This window comes from Rhinoraja longicauda, chromosome 3 (genome assembly GCF_053455715.1).
Source record: "Rhinoraja longicauda isolate Sanriku21f chromosome 3, sRhiLon1.1, whole genome shotgun sequence".
NCBI lineage: Eukaryota > Metazoa > Chordata > Chondrichthyes > Rajiformes > Arhynchobatidae > Rhinoraja > Rhinoraja longicauda.
Window position 1 is genome coordinate 46086276 of NC_135955.1, and position 16524 is coordinate 46102799.

A 16524-nucleotide genomic window follows, 5' to 3' on the forward strand; every position below is an offset into this window, starting at 1 on the left:
TCCCTCTGCCACTCTCTCCCTCTCTGCCCCTCACTCTCTCCCCCTCTCTCTCCCCCCCTCCCTCTCGTTCTATCCCTCTCCCTTTCTCTCTGCCCCGCTCTCCCTCTTTCCCTGGTTCTCTGGTCCTCTTTCTCTCTCTGCCCCCCCCCTCCCTCCCCTCCCCCCCTCTCCCTCCCCTCCCCTCCCTCCCCTCCCCTCCCTCCTCCCTCCCCTCCCTCCCCCCTCCCCTGCCTCTCCCCCCTCCCTCCCTCTCCCTCTCCCTCCCTCTCCCTCCCTCTCCCCCCTCCCTCCCTCTTCCCCCTCCCTCCCTCTCCCCCCTTCCCTCCCTCTCCCCCCTCCCTCTCCCCCCTCCCTCCCTCCCCCCTCCCTCCCTCTCCTCACCCTCTCCCTCCCTCTTCTCCCTCCTCTCCCCCCCTCTTCTCCCCCCTCCCCCCCTCTTCTCCCCCTCCCGTTCTCTCCCCCCTCTCCCCTCCTCTTCCCCCTCCCTCTTCCCCCTCCCTCTTCCCCCTCCCTCTTCCCCCTCCCTCTTCCCCCTCCCTCTTCCCCCTCCCTCTCCCCCCTCCCTCCTCTCCCTCTCCCCCCCTCCCTCTCCCCCTCCCTCTCCCCCTCCCTCTCCCCCCTCCCTCTCCTCTCCCCCCCTCCCTCCCTCTTCCCCCCCCCTCCCCCTCCCTCTTCCCCCCCCCTCCCCCTCCCTCTTCCCCCTCCTCCTTCCTCCTCCTCCTTCCTCCTCCCCCTCCCTCTCCCCCTCCCTCTCCTCCCTCCCCCTCCCTCTCCCCTCTCCCCCTCCCTCTTCCCCCCCCCTCCCTCTTCCCCCCCCCTCCTCCTCCTCCTCCTCCTCCTCCCTCCTCCTCCCCCTCCCTCTCTCTGCCGCCCCCTGGCGCTCGGGCGGCTGCTGCGTCAGTGCGGTGACGCGTCGTCCCCGCTTCCTGTCATCAAGCGCGGTTGCAGCGCCGGCTTGAGTTATAGCAACTGTTGCCTTGTGAATAAAGCGCCGTAGTCACCGTAGTCCTGGCGACTGTTACCCACCAACAACTGCTCACAACAACAGCAACCGAGGTGAATATTATTAGTATTATTATATATCTGTCGCTGCCGACCGCCTCTTGCTCCGGCAGCTGGCCTCGCTCTGCCGCCCCAGCTCGGTCTCTTTTACCGTCTTCTCCCCTTTTTTCTTACAACCTAGAAATGGTGGATCTGAATAATAAGCTGTTAATATTTAAACTGTAGTGCGTGGTCCGCTCCTTCCTCCAATCTCTCTTCCACCCCTGGGGGTTTGCGATATATTATTTTCAGGTTGCTGCTGCTACTGCTGCTGCTGTTACTGCGTATTAGTGGATTTCACTTGTGTTTATTGAGGCGGCGAAAAAATAAATTGAGGGTTTAAAATATATATTAATAAAATGCTTTAAATATGCAGTTATTTCACCTCTATTTGAAGCCCTGTTTGGCTTTTACCTGATATTTGTTTTTGTTCCATTTTTAATAATTATCCCTATCTACTTTACAGGTGGTTGTTAACGTTTTCCCCACCCCCTTGTAATATTTACCCAAAGGAGTGCTTGTGTTTAAATGCTTTCTATGTTTGCTTAAAATGTGTGTTTTTTTCATGAACGATACTAGTTTGTTTTTGGAGCAGATGATTATTCATTCAGTTCCGTATATTCGTGTGGGGCTGGAATGGTTGTTGATCTCTTGTATTTCCCCCACCCTCATCGCTTCACGTTTTGTGTGGTTTGTTGGCTACCCTTTTTCTGGATTGATGCTGTCTTTATGGTATTGTTGGCTTTGTTTGAAAGATATTTGATTAAAGAGTTAATAAAGGACGTGTTCATAGCTGTTTAATCTTGGTGAGTGTGGATGATGAGGGTTTTGCTCCCAGGCCTTGTGCAATATTTGATTGTGTCGGTTCTCCTTGGGATAGATAGGCTTAAGGTCTCTGCCGGTTCGCTTTGGTGGTCGTGGGATTTTTATTTTGAGGGGGCGGGGCATGTCTCAAATTTTATTTAAAAAATTAAAAATATGCAAAATGGCGGTGGATAAAATAATTTCGTGGTACTCTAATTTTACATTGTTGTAAAATTATTGTTTTGATGAGTGTTGATTTTGCCCACTTTTCGAACGAGATAGTGAGATTTATTATAAGTGTTTTATTTGTTTTCCATATAAAAATAATACTATTGAGAAATCCCTAAACTTTGGACACTATGCAGATCAGTTAAATGAACTGTTTCATCAGGCAGCGAGGATAGTATTGGTTTTTGAAGACACAAGAAATTGCAGATGCTGGAATACTGAGCAAAAAAACAAATTGCTGGAGAAACTCAACAGATCAAGCAGCATCTATAAATGAAATGGACAGATATTGACTTACCTACTGTATTCCTCCAGCTGTTTGGTTTTTGCAGAGGATTAATTTTATTTTGGGAAAAAAAGGAACTGCAGGTGCTGGTTTACAAAAACAGACGAAGTGCTGGAGTAACTCAGCGGGTCAGGAGAACGTGGACATGTGATGTTTTGGGTTGGGGCCCTTCAGACTGATTGTAGGGGGGGGGATAAGAAAACTGAAAGAGCGGAGGGGAAGGTTAAAGCCTGATAGGTTATGTTGATACAGGTGAGGACGGTTTTTTGTTAGGCAGATGGTCGGACAAGAGATGAAAAGACAGAAGGTGTGAGACAAAAGGATTAAAGAGCTGCAAATGGTGAAGCTAGAGATTTTATTTTGTGTGTTTCTATTTCAATTCAGTCTATTGCTTATGGGCCTGGAGCAGAGTGGATTCAGATTTATTTATTTACAATTTCTTTGTTTAATTTTTACTGTTTAATAATTCTTTTTTGATTTTTTTGTGATTTAGAGGGAGGGAAAGAGTTACATCTTAAATATTCCAATGTACATTTATTGCACTAATCAGTAATAAAATCAGTTTAAACAGATGCTTTTGAAATTGTAGCAAATTATATAGAGACATAAGTGCCGTTATTGTTTGTTGGTTTTCTCAAGCAACGGCTTATTTTGCTGTTTTAAATGTTGTGGTTTGTGTTTTGTGTAACTGTACATGGCATATTGTGGAAAAAAAATCGATTCACCAAGTGGGAATAAACAGTATCATTTGTGATGAAATCCATATTCGTTTGTATTATGGTTTATTTTTTTAATATATTTAATTCATAATTGTAACTGAATCCATATAGTGATTTTCTGAGTTCAGGTGTTTTGCACAAAGGGATGACAAGATCATGGGTTAGTTGAATCTAGATTAATCTCGATTAACTGGTCAGAGCTATACTTGATGTGTATAAATGCTACCAGTGCATGTACAGCATTACAGCCTTTAAATTACATCATATTAGATGGCTTATATTTGGCCTGAATTATATTTTTTGCATACATTTGGAGAAGAAACATCAATTAAAAATAAATGTGCAATTTAAGGTACAATAGAACTTGGAAATAAAACATTATTTTGGCTTTTATGTTTCTGATAATCGTAGTCACAAACAAATTAAAAATAATTAACTTGTAGGTGAATGCATTGGTGTTCATTGGAAAATTATGCAAGAAAAATAACTACTACTTCCATTTTATGCAGCACTTGTAGTAGAGTGTCCTTGGGCATTTCACATGATCATCAATAAAATTGAAACGGACCCACTGAAGAGGATATTAGAATTATGATGAAAGGTTTGTGAGAGAAGTGTTCTAAGCATATGCTGAAGGATATCTGTAGACGTGGAGAGGTTTAGGCAAGTGCAAGATCGCATAATTAAATTTGGTGATGCTCAAGAGACTGGGGAGAGCACAGAAATCCTGAGGGTTTTGGGTCTGAAGGAGATACAGTAAGGCAAAGGGAAGGTAAGATCATGGGTTATAGTCACACAGCACAGAAATAAGCTAATTGTTCCATCTCTATGCCAAACATCAAGTACCCATCCACAATAATTCTTTTTTTTATTCTCCCCATAAGCTCACAGATTTTACCACTCGCCTATACACTAGAGCCAGTTTACTAATAAACTTTGTATGTGTCGGAAAGAACTGCCAGACACTGGTTTAAATCGAAGGTAGACACAAAATGCTGGAGTAACTCAACAGGACAGGCAGCATCTCTGGAGAGAAGGAATGGGTGACGTTTCGGGTCAAGACGCTTCTTCAGACTGAAGAAGGGTCTCGACCTGAAACATCACCCATTCCTTCTCTCCAGAGGCTGCCTGTCCCACTGAGTTACTCCAGCATTTTGTGTCCACCTACTAATAAACTCTCATGTCTTTGGAATGCAAGAGTGAATTCTTGCAGATTATGGGAAGAACATACAAATTCCACACACAGAGCACTTGTGGACAGGATTGAACTTGGGTTGCTGGAGCTGTGAGACAGCAGCTCTTGTGCTGCTCTGAGGGGTCTGAAAACAAAAGCTTTAAAAAATGAGATGCTGCTTGATCATGAAGTGCTAGGGTGACTGAATATGATGTGGTGTGAGTTTTTGTTGACTGATATGGTGTGAATTTTAGGATAGATTTGAACATGGAAAGAAATTTAGTGGTCAAATGTGGAGGGAACAGGATGGGTAAGGATTTCAGTTGCAAATGAGCTGATCAAAGATTAGTGTCGGCTCTATCATGGAACACTACCAACTAGTGGTAGTCCTAGTTGGTACAGTTATGACATCTGTATCTTAACACTGAGTTAAATGAGTTTCATTTAGTTGCCAGGGAACAGATTACAGCCAGTGGCTGGGCAATGGAGCTTCAATCTATTGGTTTTCTTCCAAATATTTACGAAAGGAAATTTCTGCTCATGCAATTCTGGATGTTGAACAAACAGTCTGGCAATTTGGACTGGTGGAGTCAAAAACAACAATGGTATTGTGGAGTTGTTTCATCACATTGAATCTTAAAAGGTGTTTACAGCTGAATTTGCCGGGGGAAGAGTGTAAATGAAAAATAGAGTGTCATTGGGGAGCATCAAGTATATTTCAGATGGTTGACCTTTCAATTCTAATGACAATGTTGACTAATTGTGACTAGATGGAACCAGATTAGGGCCACTCCACGCAGCTGACATTGGTAAGAGGTGTGGCAGTCATCGCTGTCAAACTTTGCAGACGGATTAAGAAGGAGGAATAGATTACTGTTGCCATGATGTAATGGATAGTTAGTGACTTCGATAAGAGTTTATGTGATACAATGGCAGAGTTTAAAAACTTGCATGAAGTAGTTCAAGGAAATGTGGGCACAACTCTGAAAGGCTATAATACATGCAAAGATTTTAGAGAGAAAAAGGAGGGTTGATTTTGGGTAGAACAGAGTAGAACAGTGATGCCTATAGACTTGGAGGAAAGGACAGTTCAAAGGGAGAGAGGCCTATTAACAATATCAGCTTAAGTGGAGCCAGGAAATTAACGTGTATGGTTAGTAGTTTAATGGGAGAAGATTTAGAGAGCAGGTCTTGACTTTCAGGGAAAATAAGTTCCAAGAGGAAATTTGTAGAAAATAGTAACTTGGGAACATGGGGAGCATTAGACATTTGGCATAATAGCGTAAAAAAATAAAATTCCAAAGGTGACAGCATTTGGTCTCATTCTTAGTGATAAGGAAGTCCACGTTTCCCTCTTGTATGAGGCAAAAATGCTCTTTTTTTAAGAAGACTACAGGAATGACAGCTTTATCTTTCGATTTCAAGATAATCCTGGAGGACTGAGCAGTTTTGCAGATGAGACCCAGCTCTAGATTGCTTTAACTGGTCTAGCTATATCTGATGCCAAATTGCCCACCACAGCCATTCAAGTCTGTGCCTTTGAATTCAACAGAATGGAGCTGAAAGATTTGGCAGGATGGGAATAATGGATAGAGAATAGAAAATGTAAAGCATTAATTATTTGCAGAAATAATGTACATTTTATTTTGCGTGTGATTGACACACTGGTTCAACTTTTGCTCCATGGATTTTTTTTGCAAAAATGTCAATATTAAAGATGAAACTGTAGAAAGAGAGTGCATCATTCTGATACATGCAAACTAGTTATTAAATTATGAAGTGTTCTAGGATTCTAAGTTTTAATGAAGAAAGCCATGGCAATTTTACTTGGTAAGTTGTAAAAGAAGACAACATAAATTCACAATTTATCTAAAAGAACACACTCTTGGAATGCTTTTAATTCATCATCTAAAATTATTTCCATCACTAGTGACAGGCTTGCATTAGTTCTTCACTCTAGCATTATCTAGTTCCAAATAAAATTATATTAACCACATTGAATATAAATATTGACAAGTTTACTTCAAATCAACTAATAGAGCGTGCAGGAAACACCAAGGTTCTGTATTTTTAAAATGTTTATCAAATGGAATTTTGAAATTTATTGTGCATAATTTGATTCAGCAGCAGAGCAATGAAAATACATTTGTACTGATTAATTTGGTAGATAAAAACATTGAAGCCATGGACTGAATCTTTATCCAGGATGTATCTCTAGTTTTAAATTTGTATGTTAAAACAAGCAAAACTGCAAATGCATCGTAAACTGGCTCCAAGCCATTGCCTTCGACTTTTAATTCAAAGACATAAGATTGTATGCAGCACTTCAGGATGGTGGGTCACCTTTCAGCATATGACAGCTGCTCAATGATACTTCATCAATTTTTTAAACTGAACATTACATTCACAGGTTTTCTGGGCTTCCAGAAACCTGCTACTGAAAGCAGCGTGAGAACAGTATGGCAGATGAAAGGGCTGTCTAAAATGCAATTAAGATTTAGTATTCACGGTTGCTTTCTCACTATAAGAAAAGGGGTCTTGTGGTACCTTTATGGGGCTTTACTACCCACACTCTGACTGTTTTCTTAATTATGTCAGGATGGCTGGTGCCTTGACAGTCTTGAACCACGACTGTCTTAAATTAGACCTTTGGATGGGAGTAGTATCAGCAGCAGCAATTTATTGTTGAGAGACCTGCAACTGAAAAGTAGAAGGGAAATGCTCACAGGAGGTGCTATCATTGACATAAGGGTGCGCAGAAAAAAGCTGAATTTTTGTGATGTATCAGGAAAGTGCTTCACAGTCATTGATTTCATTCAAAGCTGAGATCAATAGATTTTTGCATATTGGAAGAATCAAAGTATAGAACAGGAAAAAGATATTGAGGTAAAAAAAATCAGCCACGTTCTTATGAAAGACTGAAGTGGCTTGAGGGGCTGAAAGGCCTACTCCACTTCTACTGTTAATGTTTCAGGAGGCTCAAATTATCATGTCATGTGATGGCAGCAACCTAGAGACTCCTAAATGAACACTTTCTCTGTGCTGGACTTGGTAGCCACCAGTGCTTTACAAAGTGGACATAACCCTCCACTTTAAAAAATATTTTATCACAGAGCCCTGAGCGGAATTCAACAGTGGTTCATATATTTCAAGTCTTTCAAGTCAAATTTATTTGTCACATACACATACACGATGTGCAGTGAAATGAAAGTGGCAATGCCTGCGGGTTGTGCACAAAAAGAATTACAGTTACAGCATATAAATAAAGTTAATAAGTTACTATTATTGTCGACAAAAATTTAGTCTCTGGGGTTATAAAAGTTGACAGTCCTGATGGCCTGTGGGAAGAAGCTCCGTCTCATCCTCTCCGTTTTCACAGCGTGACAGCGGAGGCGTTTGCCTGATCGTAGCATCTGGAACAGTCTGTTACTGGGGTGGCAGGGGTCCCTCATGATCTTGCTTGCTCTGGATCTGCACCTCCTGATGTATAGGTCCTGCAGGGGGACGAGTGTATTTCCCATGGTGCGTTCTGCCGAACGCACTACTCTCTGCAGGGCTATCCTGTCCTGGGCAGAGCTGTTCCCAAACCAGACTGTAATGTTGCCGGACAGGATGCTCTCTACAGCCCCAGAGTAGAAGCAATGAAGGACCCTCTGAGACACTCTGAATTTCCTCAGTTGTCTAAGGTGGTAAAGGCGCTGCTTAGCCTTACCCACCAGTGCGGCAATGTGCGTTGCCCACGTCAGATCCTCTGCGATGCGGACTCCAGTATGTGTAAGGCAGATGGTTTAGTCAGGCTGGGGCGTCAATTGGAACTTTGTTCACAATGTCACTAGTCAGATCTAGAGAGCGTTTAGAGTTGTGTCTGAGTGGCTTTCCACAAGTGTATTTTATCAGTAACCTCCCGCACATGATAATCCACATCCCAACAGATCCACGGATAGGCATGAATTGGAAGTGCTTGCATCACATCCTCTCCCCAGTCCTAACTCCAGTTGATTAATCTGTGCCTTCCTATTCATTTTCAAGCAGATTGAAAGCTAATTTACATGAATATGAAGAGTGTTGTGCAAAATATTTTTTTTAATTGTAGATTGATGAAAAGACAATATTTTCAACATTTTTTATAAATCTCTACTTGCTAGTTCTATGCAGTATACCTCCTGTGGCATCTACAGAAGGAAAGGCATGTTGCTCAGACCTGAGCTCTAACTACTGAACTCTGCTTTGCTGAAAACCACAGGCTCCATTGAATTTAAAAATGCACTAAGCCACATGTTCCATTGATGGATTGCTTCTGCTGTATCAAGGGTTGGATGGTTTGGAGTTTGTAAAATGTGTGCAGGATAGTTTTTTGCAGCAATACGTAGAGGTGCCTACCAGAGAAGGGGCAGTGTTGGACCTCCTGTTAGGAAATGAGATGGGTCAGGTGACGGAGGTATGTGTTGAGGAGCACTTTGGGTCTAGTGATCATAATGCCATTAGTTTCAATATCATTATGGAGAAGGTCAAATCTGGACCAAGGGTTGAGATTTTGGATTGGAGAAAGGCTAATTTTGAGGAGATGAGAAAGGATTTAAAAGGAGTGAAATGGAAATTGTTGTTTTATGAAAAGGATATAATAGAGAAATGGAGGATATTTAAAGGTGAAATTTTGAGAGTAGAGTCTTTATGTCCCTGTTCGGTGGAAAGGAAAGAATAATAATTTGAAAGAGCCGTGGTTTTCCAGGGAAATTGGACACTTGGTTCGGAAAAAGAGGGAGATATACAATAAATATAAGCGGCAGGGAGTAAATGAGGTTTTTGAGGAATATAAAGAATGTAAAAGGAATCTTAAAAAGGAAATTAGAAAAGCGAAAAAAAGATATGAGGCTGCTTTGGCAAGTAATGTAAAAGTAAACCCCAAGGGGTTCTACAGATATGTCAATAGCAAAAGGATAGTGAGGGATAAAATTGGTCCATTAGAGAGTCAGAGTGGACAGCTATGTGCTGAGCCGGAAGAAATGGGGGAGATATTAAACAATTTCTTTTCTTCGGTATTTACCGAGGAGAAGGATATTGAATTAGTGAGGTAAGCGAAACAAGTAGAGTAGTGATGGAAATTAGGAGGATTAAAGAAGAGGAGGTACTGACACTTTTGAAGAATATAAAAGTGGATAAGTCTCCAGGTCCTGATAGGATATTCCCTAGGACATTGAGGGAAGTTAGTGCAGAAATAGCAGAGGCTATGACGGAAATATTTCAAACGTCATTAGAAACAGGGATGGTGCCGGAAGATTGGCGCATTGCGCATGTTGTGCCTTTGTTTAAAAAAGGTTCTAAAAGTAAACCTAGCAATTATAGACCTATTAGTTTGACGTCTGTGGTGGGAAAATTAATGGAAAAGATACTTAGGGACAATATATATAATTATTTGGATAATCAAGGCCTGATTAGAAACAGTCAACATGGATTTGTGCCTGGAAGGTCATGTTTGACTAATCTTCTTGAATTTTTTGAAGAGGTTACCAGGGAAATTGATAAGGGCAAGGCTGTGGATGTTGTCTATATGGACTTCAGTAAGACATTTGACAAGGTTCCACATGGAAGGTTGATTAAGAAGGTTAAATCGTTGGGTATTAATAGTGAGGTTGCAAGATGGATTCAACAATGGCTGAATGGGAGATACCAGAGGGTAATGGTTGACAATTGTATGTCAGGTTGGAGGCCGGTGTCTAGTGGAGTGCCCCAAGGATCTGTGTTGGGTCCACTGTTGTTTGTCATTTACATTAATGATCTGGATGATGGTGTGGCAAATTGGATTAGTAAATATGCAGATGATACTAAGATAGGTGGAGTAGTTGATAGTGAGGTAGATTTTCAAAGTCTACAGAGAGACTTGGGCCTTTTGGAAGGGTGGGCTGAAAGATGGCAGATGGAGTTTAATGCTGATAAGTGTGAGGTGCTGCATTTTGGTAGGACAAATCAAAATAGGACGTACAGGGTAAATGGTAGGGAATTGAGGAATGCAGTGGAACAGAGTGATCTGGGAATCTCATGTGGATAGGGTGGTGAAGAAGGCGTTTGGTATGCTTGCCTTTATAAATCAGAGCATCGAGTATAGAAGTTGGGATGTAATGTTGAAATTGTACAGGGCATTGGTGAGGCCGAATCTGGAGTATGGTGTGCAGTTCTGGTCGCCAAATTATAGGAAGGATGTCGACAAAATGGAGAGGGTACAGAGGAGATTTACTAGAATGTTGCCTGGGTTTCAGCACTTAGGCTACAGAGAGAGGTTGAATAGGTTGGGTCTTTATTCTTTGGAGCGTAGAAGGTTGAGGGGGGACTTGATAGAGGTTTTTAAAATTTTGAGAGGGACGGACAGAGTTGACGTGGGTAGGCTTTTCCCTTTGAGAGTGGGGAAGATTCCAACAAGGGGACATAGCTTCAGAATTGAGGGACAAAGGTTTAGGGGTAACATGAGGGGGAACTTCTTTACTCAGAGGGTTGTGGCTGTATGGAATGGGCTTCCGGTGGAAGTGGTGGAGGCTGGCTCGATTTTATTATTTAAGAGTAAATTGGATAGGTATATGGATAGGAGGGGATTGGAGGGTTATGGTCTGAGTGCAGGTAGATGAGACTAGGTATGGGAGAATGGTCGGCGTGGACTGGTAGGGCCGGACAGGCCTGTTTCCATGCTGTAGTTGTTGTTATATGTTATCCATTAGAAATGCAACACAGAGACGTTGACTTTATACAGAGGGAGCGAATCATTTTATTCCCCTTTTAATCTCTCTCATTTCAGCACTCAGTGGGTTGATGTGCTTTAAAGTAACCAGGAATAATAGGACAATGAAGTTGGAAATAATGACTTGTAGACAGCACAGACATACTACAGAAGATGTGATATAACCTTCACTAAATTATAAGGGAATGAAATTTGACATTTGAGATCCAGTTGAAAAGCAAATATCATTTTGTATTTCTTGTTCCTTATTTGGGTTTAAAAATAGTATTTGATCTCCCACACTTTTTTTTGGTTTTACTTAATTTCAAACAATACTTCAAAGAAAGGGGGGGCTGATTTATTGCTGACTTCCCTGAGATTGCTGGCTGCCTGCCCTTTGACCGTGTTGTTCCCTCCAGCGTTGTTCCGGGCATAATCTACTCAACAGGAGCTCTGTGGCATAATAAATGGCTAACTGTGGGGAGGCTTTGCAAATTTTCTTTTTGAAAACAAATAAAAATTAAAATACCAAAACATGTACATGTGCATATTCACACTCATTCACAAACACTCACTCGAAAGCAATTAAATCTATTTTAACTAACTATATTAAATAAAGAGTTGTACTTATATTTCTTCTCATTGATTTCAATGCGTCTGCAGTACATGTGCCAGATTTATCCTATGTATGCTCTGAGAACAATCATCCCAATCTGTGTGTGGGGAAATTTGGAATTTGCTCTGCCCTTTTGGAATATGTGAGAAGTTCACTAGTGCAATGAGGGTGGGATGGTGAAAGATGCCTCAGCTGGTTCAAGTCTGTGCTGGAACTGAACATCTGAACATTCACAATGAAATACAGGTAAGTCCATTAGAAGTGCTGATTTGCAGTTTTTTAACAAAGATTGCCTGTGTGCAGCAAATCACTATACTTTAGAAAGCTACCTCCTCGTATTTTTATATGGGTACGTGGACAAAGCTATGACCCAGGTTACTGTGGATAACTTTGTTATTTTTAGTCAGTTGTGTAGAAATGCATCACTCACTGGACGTGATTGAACCCTGATCAATTTTACAGCTATATTAGGAAAGATCTGCCAGCAGATGGGATCTTAGCATGATGGTTGATTATTTATCATCTTGGTATAGTCATAGTCTGTTTAAATCACTTGCAATGTATGCTTAATTTGCCTAATGCACAGATTGGCTTGCAAGGCCTTTGAGGACTGGAGACACATGTCAGAGTAAAGATGTTGAATTTCCTTCACTAAAAATCATTAATGAATCAACTGGATTTTTTACGGCAATATAGTAGTTACCATTATTCATATTAAGCTGCTATTGTAGATTAATTACTTAAGCTTAAATACACCAGTGGGTTTCATGCTTGAGTATTCAAATTAAAAGTCCATGTTTGGATACTAGTTCAAAAACATGGCCACTTTATCACCATTCCATCAAATGGAGGAGCAAGAAAGGCCTGAGGGCATTTCACTACTTTAAGACCTTTGGGGAAATTATAACTTGAATTAGAAGAAGGTGTGCGGTGTTACTATCTTAACACATTCAGGAATTACAAAAATGTTTCTTCTTGTCTGCAAATATAACAAGAGGCAGAGTGTTGGTACTGAAACCAAAAGTCAAAGTTTTGATAAGTACATGGAAAATGGCAGAAGAATTATTCAAGCTTGTGTAGATTGTTTGCTTGAGTCCTGAGCAATGATAGTTTTTAGACTTGGAATTGGTGAAAGCAAACTTGATGAAGTGTGCGATTGTTTTTAATGTGATTGGAGCAGAGTGTGGTTAAATAGTATAACTAGAGACAGAATCACTGGATAAATTAAGTTCAAGATAAAGTAAAATCCCATGGTTTTGCTGTTTTGTCTCCCCTTTACATGAAAATTTATTCAGGGTTTCACTGTGAAAGCATTGTTGTGGTTATTCAACTCGAGACTTCAAAAAAGTTGGGTGTCCATTATTCAAAAGAACATTTATAAATTTAATTATAGAGGTCTACTTGATGGACAGAATCAACTTTTCTCATTCACTCCTCAATTAATTGTAATGTTCCTGCTTTCATTGGCGTGAAAGGCCTGCATAACGAATTGTATTCATAGACTAAGCCTTGTACAGTTGTGAAAAAAAGCACCGCATTCAATCACCTTGTCTCTTAATTATTTAGTATTATCCTTGTTACAAACAAAATTCAATTGATTGAATCCATTGAATAAATCCATTTTAAGTGGTTAATTAAGTATAATCATTTGTTAACATGGCATAAATTCGATGAAATTAATTACTTCATTGGTAGAAATTCTAAGCCTTAATTTTGGTTTATTCTTTCATTTAAACAATGTATAATGAAATCATAATGTTACTTCATTCCATCTGAAGTGCAACCTTGGAAATGAGATTTTTTTAGTTGAAACAATGATTGTTGTATATGCTTGATAATATGAAGCTGTTTTTTATTCAATTAAACAAATATTAGAGAAAAAAATCTAATAATGCCTGTTGCTCTCAGAGTGAACCTGGGATCCAGGTGAGAAGGATCTTTCTTTTATGATGAAGTTTGGAAATGTTTTTGATTTGCATATTTTTCAAATGACCCATGTTCTGGATTCCCGTTCCATAATTTATAGAATATGCTTCTGTTTATCAATTTCATCGACTCAAAAATTGTCTTCTCTATTAAATTTTGGATATGTTTAGAATGAACAACATTATACAGAAAACTGTATGTTTCATTGCATTTAAAGCAAAGCAGGAAAATGTAGAAGATAAAATGCTAGAATCTACTATTGAAGAAGTGATACTATTGATCAAAGACAACATTCATTTATACATGGGAAATCATATTTGACAAATCCACCAGGATGTTTTAAAGCTATACTTGACAGAATAGATAAAGACAAAAAAATTCAGAAGGCTTGAAAAAGGTGCCACATGAGGTGATAAAGTAAAATTAAGATATGGGATTGAGGATTGCTTCACATGGAAAGCAAGAGTAGGAATAATAGGATTATTTTCAGGGTGGAAGACTATAACCACGACTATAACCACATGGGTATTGCAAAGATGGGTTTAGGAAAATAACTGCAGATGCTGGTTCAAATTGAAGGTAGACACAAAATGCTGGAGTAACTCAACGGGTCAGGCAGCATCTCAGGAGAGAAGGAATGGGTGATGTTTCGGGCCGAGACCCTTCTTCAGACTCTGGGTGTTGTGATCTTGCTGTTTATAATCAACATTCATGATTCAGATGAACCAAGTGAAAGATATATACAACAAAGAGACGATCAGCAGGCCAGGCAGTATCTATGGAAATTAAAACTATTTAATGCTTCAGATCAAAGATGATTTATCCAGTTTTTATGAAGGGTCTATAATCTGAAATGTTAATTCTATTTCTCTTTCCACTGATGCTGCCTGACCTACTGAGTGATTCCAGCATTTCCTGTTTTGTTTCAAATTTCCAGCATTGACAATTTTATTTTCATATAACATATGCAAATATTGCTGCTGCCTCAACAATGGGTGTTAGTGTGTGTGATGATGATGTAAAGAGGCTACAGAGGGAGGTAAATGAGTAATACATGGTAGATGGAATATAATGTTCAAAATCTGAGGCAGGAAAAGATAGAAAAGCAGAATATTTTTGTTCAATGATAAAACTGAGAGGTATTTATGTGCACAGCACTTGAGTTCTTTGATTCAGAAATTCTGAATGTAAATGCGCAGGTTCAGCATGTAAATAAAAAGACAAAATGCATCAGTCTGAAGAAACATCGTCTGTCCATTCCCTCCACAAATGATGTCTGAGCCACTGAGTTCCTCCAGCACATTGTACTTTTGTTCGTTTCCAGCATCTGCAGTCTCTTGTGTCTCCTGTACTTGTACCCTCAGGTTTAGAAGAATAAGAGATGATGTAATTGAAACATAACATTCGAACATTGCTAAAAAAGGAGCAGTGATAATTACAGATGATTCTCTGGCTATGACTAAACAACCAACAATGGGACCAAGTCAGTGGCGCTATTAGGAATATAAGAGATAATATCATCCTGTTGTTAAATAAGATGAGTGATTTGATGTTTGACTTTGCCTCACCATTCTTGGCTGATCACTGTAAAGTCTATAGATCTTTCTACTTCCGCTTAATGGGTCGGTGTCTACAGCTGACTGGGGTACAGAGTTCACCGCTTCATCTCAGTCTTGGTCTCAGAGTAAGAGGCGACACATCTACTCAGCTTGTCTTCCATAAAGCTTCTCAGAATCTTGTGATTGTTTTCAACTAAACTTCGTAGGCCTACTTATCCCAAGAATTGTTGCATTGTCTGTATGCATTTTTCTATTTCCTTCCTTAAATAGGTGAGACTTCCTATCCTTGTGCTGTCATTCTCCCTTGCAATAAAAATCACATGTCATAATTATTTGCTATGCCATTTTTGTTGTTCTTGTACAAGAACATGCAGATCTCTGAATACTAACAATTACAAGTTTCTATTTTCTTCTGTTGTTCCCACTAAATGTATAACTTCACATTTCTTCACATTATAATCCATGTGCCACTGCTTTGTGCTTTTCTCATTAATTATTTACCTCCGTATCTATTTTGGTATTATCAACAAATTTGGATATGTATGTTCACTCTGTCCCTTCGTTTGTCATTGTAGATAGAAAGTTGTTACGGCAACAGCACTGATCTGTGAGGTACCACACTAGTGACAACATTAGAGATAAAGAAGCCAGAGCACCTTTATTCATACTGAATGTTTAGAAACAATTACATTTTGAAAGAAACAAACTATATTTTATTGTTGAGAATAAACTTCCAGAAATCAATTACATAACCTCAAATGTAATTTTCATTACTATTTTACTAAAGTTTATGCCTGTGTCCCATGGCTGTTAAAATAGATTACAATCCAGGATTGCAGCTGAGCAAAATTTGGATACCAATTAAATATGACCTGAAGTTTTGTAAAAATGTAGATATTAGGGGATTGGAGGTGTTAAAAACATTGCACACATTAAGCATTGTCTGATCAAATCTCCTTGGTGTGTGAGTGGGCTGATATGTAGCAACTAGCAAGTAATGCATATGCCTGACAATGATTTTCAAGTGCAGCATGAAATAATCAGGTTCTGGATTTGTATTGAAATGTTCTGCGGTTTTAAATCACCTTTAGTGATATATTGATGTATTCTGTATATTTATGGTGTTGCATTGATAATTGAAAGATGTTCTCAGTTCTTAAAGATTGTTTGACTGGGGTACATGGATGATTGTTTACGCTGTTAAATTCATATATTACTTCCAGAAAAAACTTGGTGTTGAATTCAGCCATTTGCTGTGTACTTTGTACACTAACTTTAAGTAGTCTGATAAGATTCATATTTTTAATGTTACTTAAATGGCAAAATTGGCAATTCTATCTATCAGGCATCATCCTGGAAATTTCACGCCTGTGCATCTTGGTGCATATGCTTGACAATAGACAAAAGGTGCAGGAGGAGGCCATTCGGCCCTTCGAGCCAGCACCGCCATTCAATGTGATCATGG

General features: G+C 39.8%; 1 protein-coding gene across 1 annotated transcript in view; it reads left to right on the forward strand.

Annotated features, from left to right (window-relative positions):
- Positions 1–943: 943 nt before the first annotated feature.
- Positions 944–16524, forward strand: part of rfx3 (regulatory factor X, 3 (influences HLA class II expression)) — a 205048-nt gene continuing 189467 nt past the window's right edge. Inside the window, exon 1 of the mRNA XM_078396064.1 lies at positions 944–1056. The gene's annotated coding sequence lies outside the window, so the exon portion shown is untranslated. The remainder of the gene's footprint in view (positions 1057–16524) is intronic.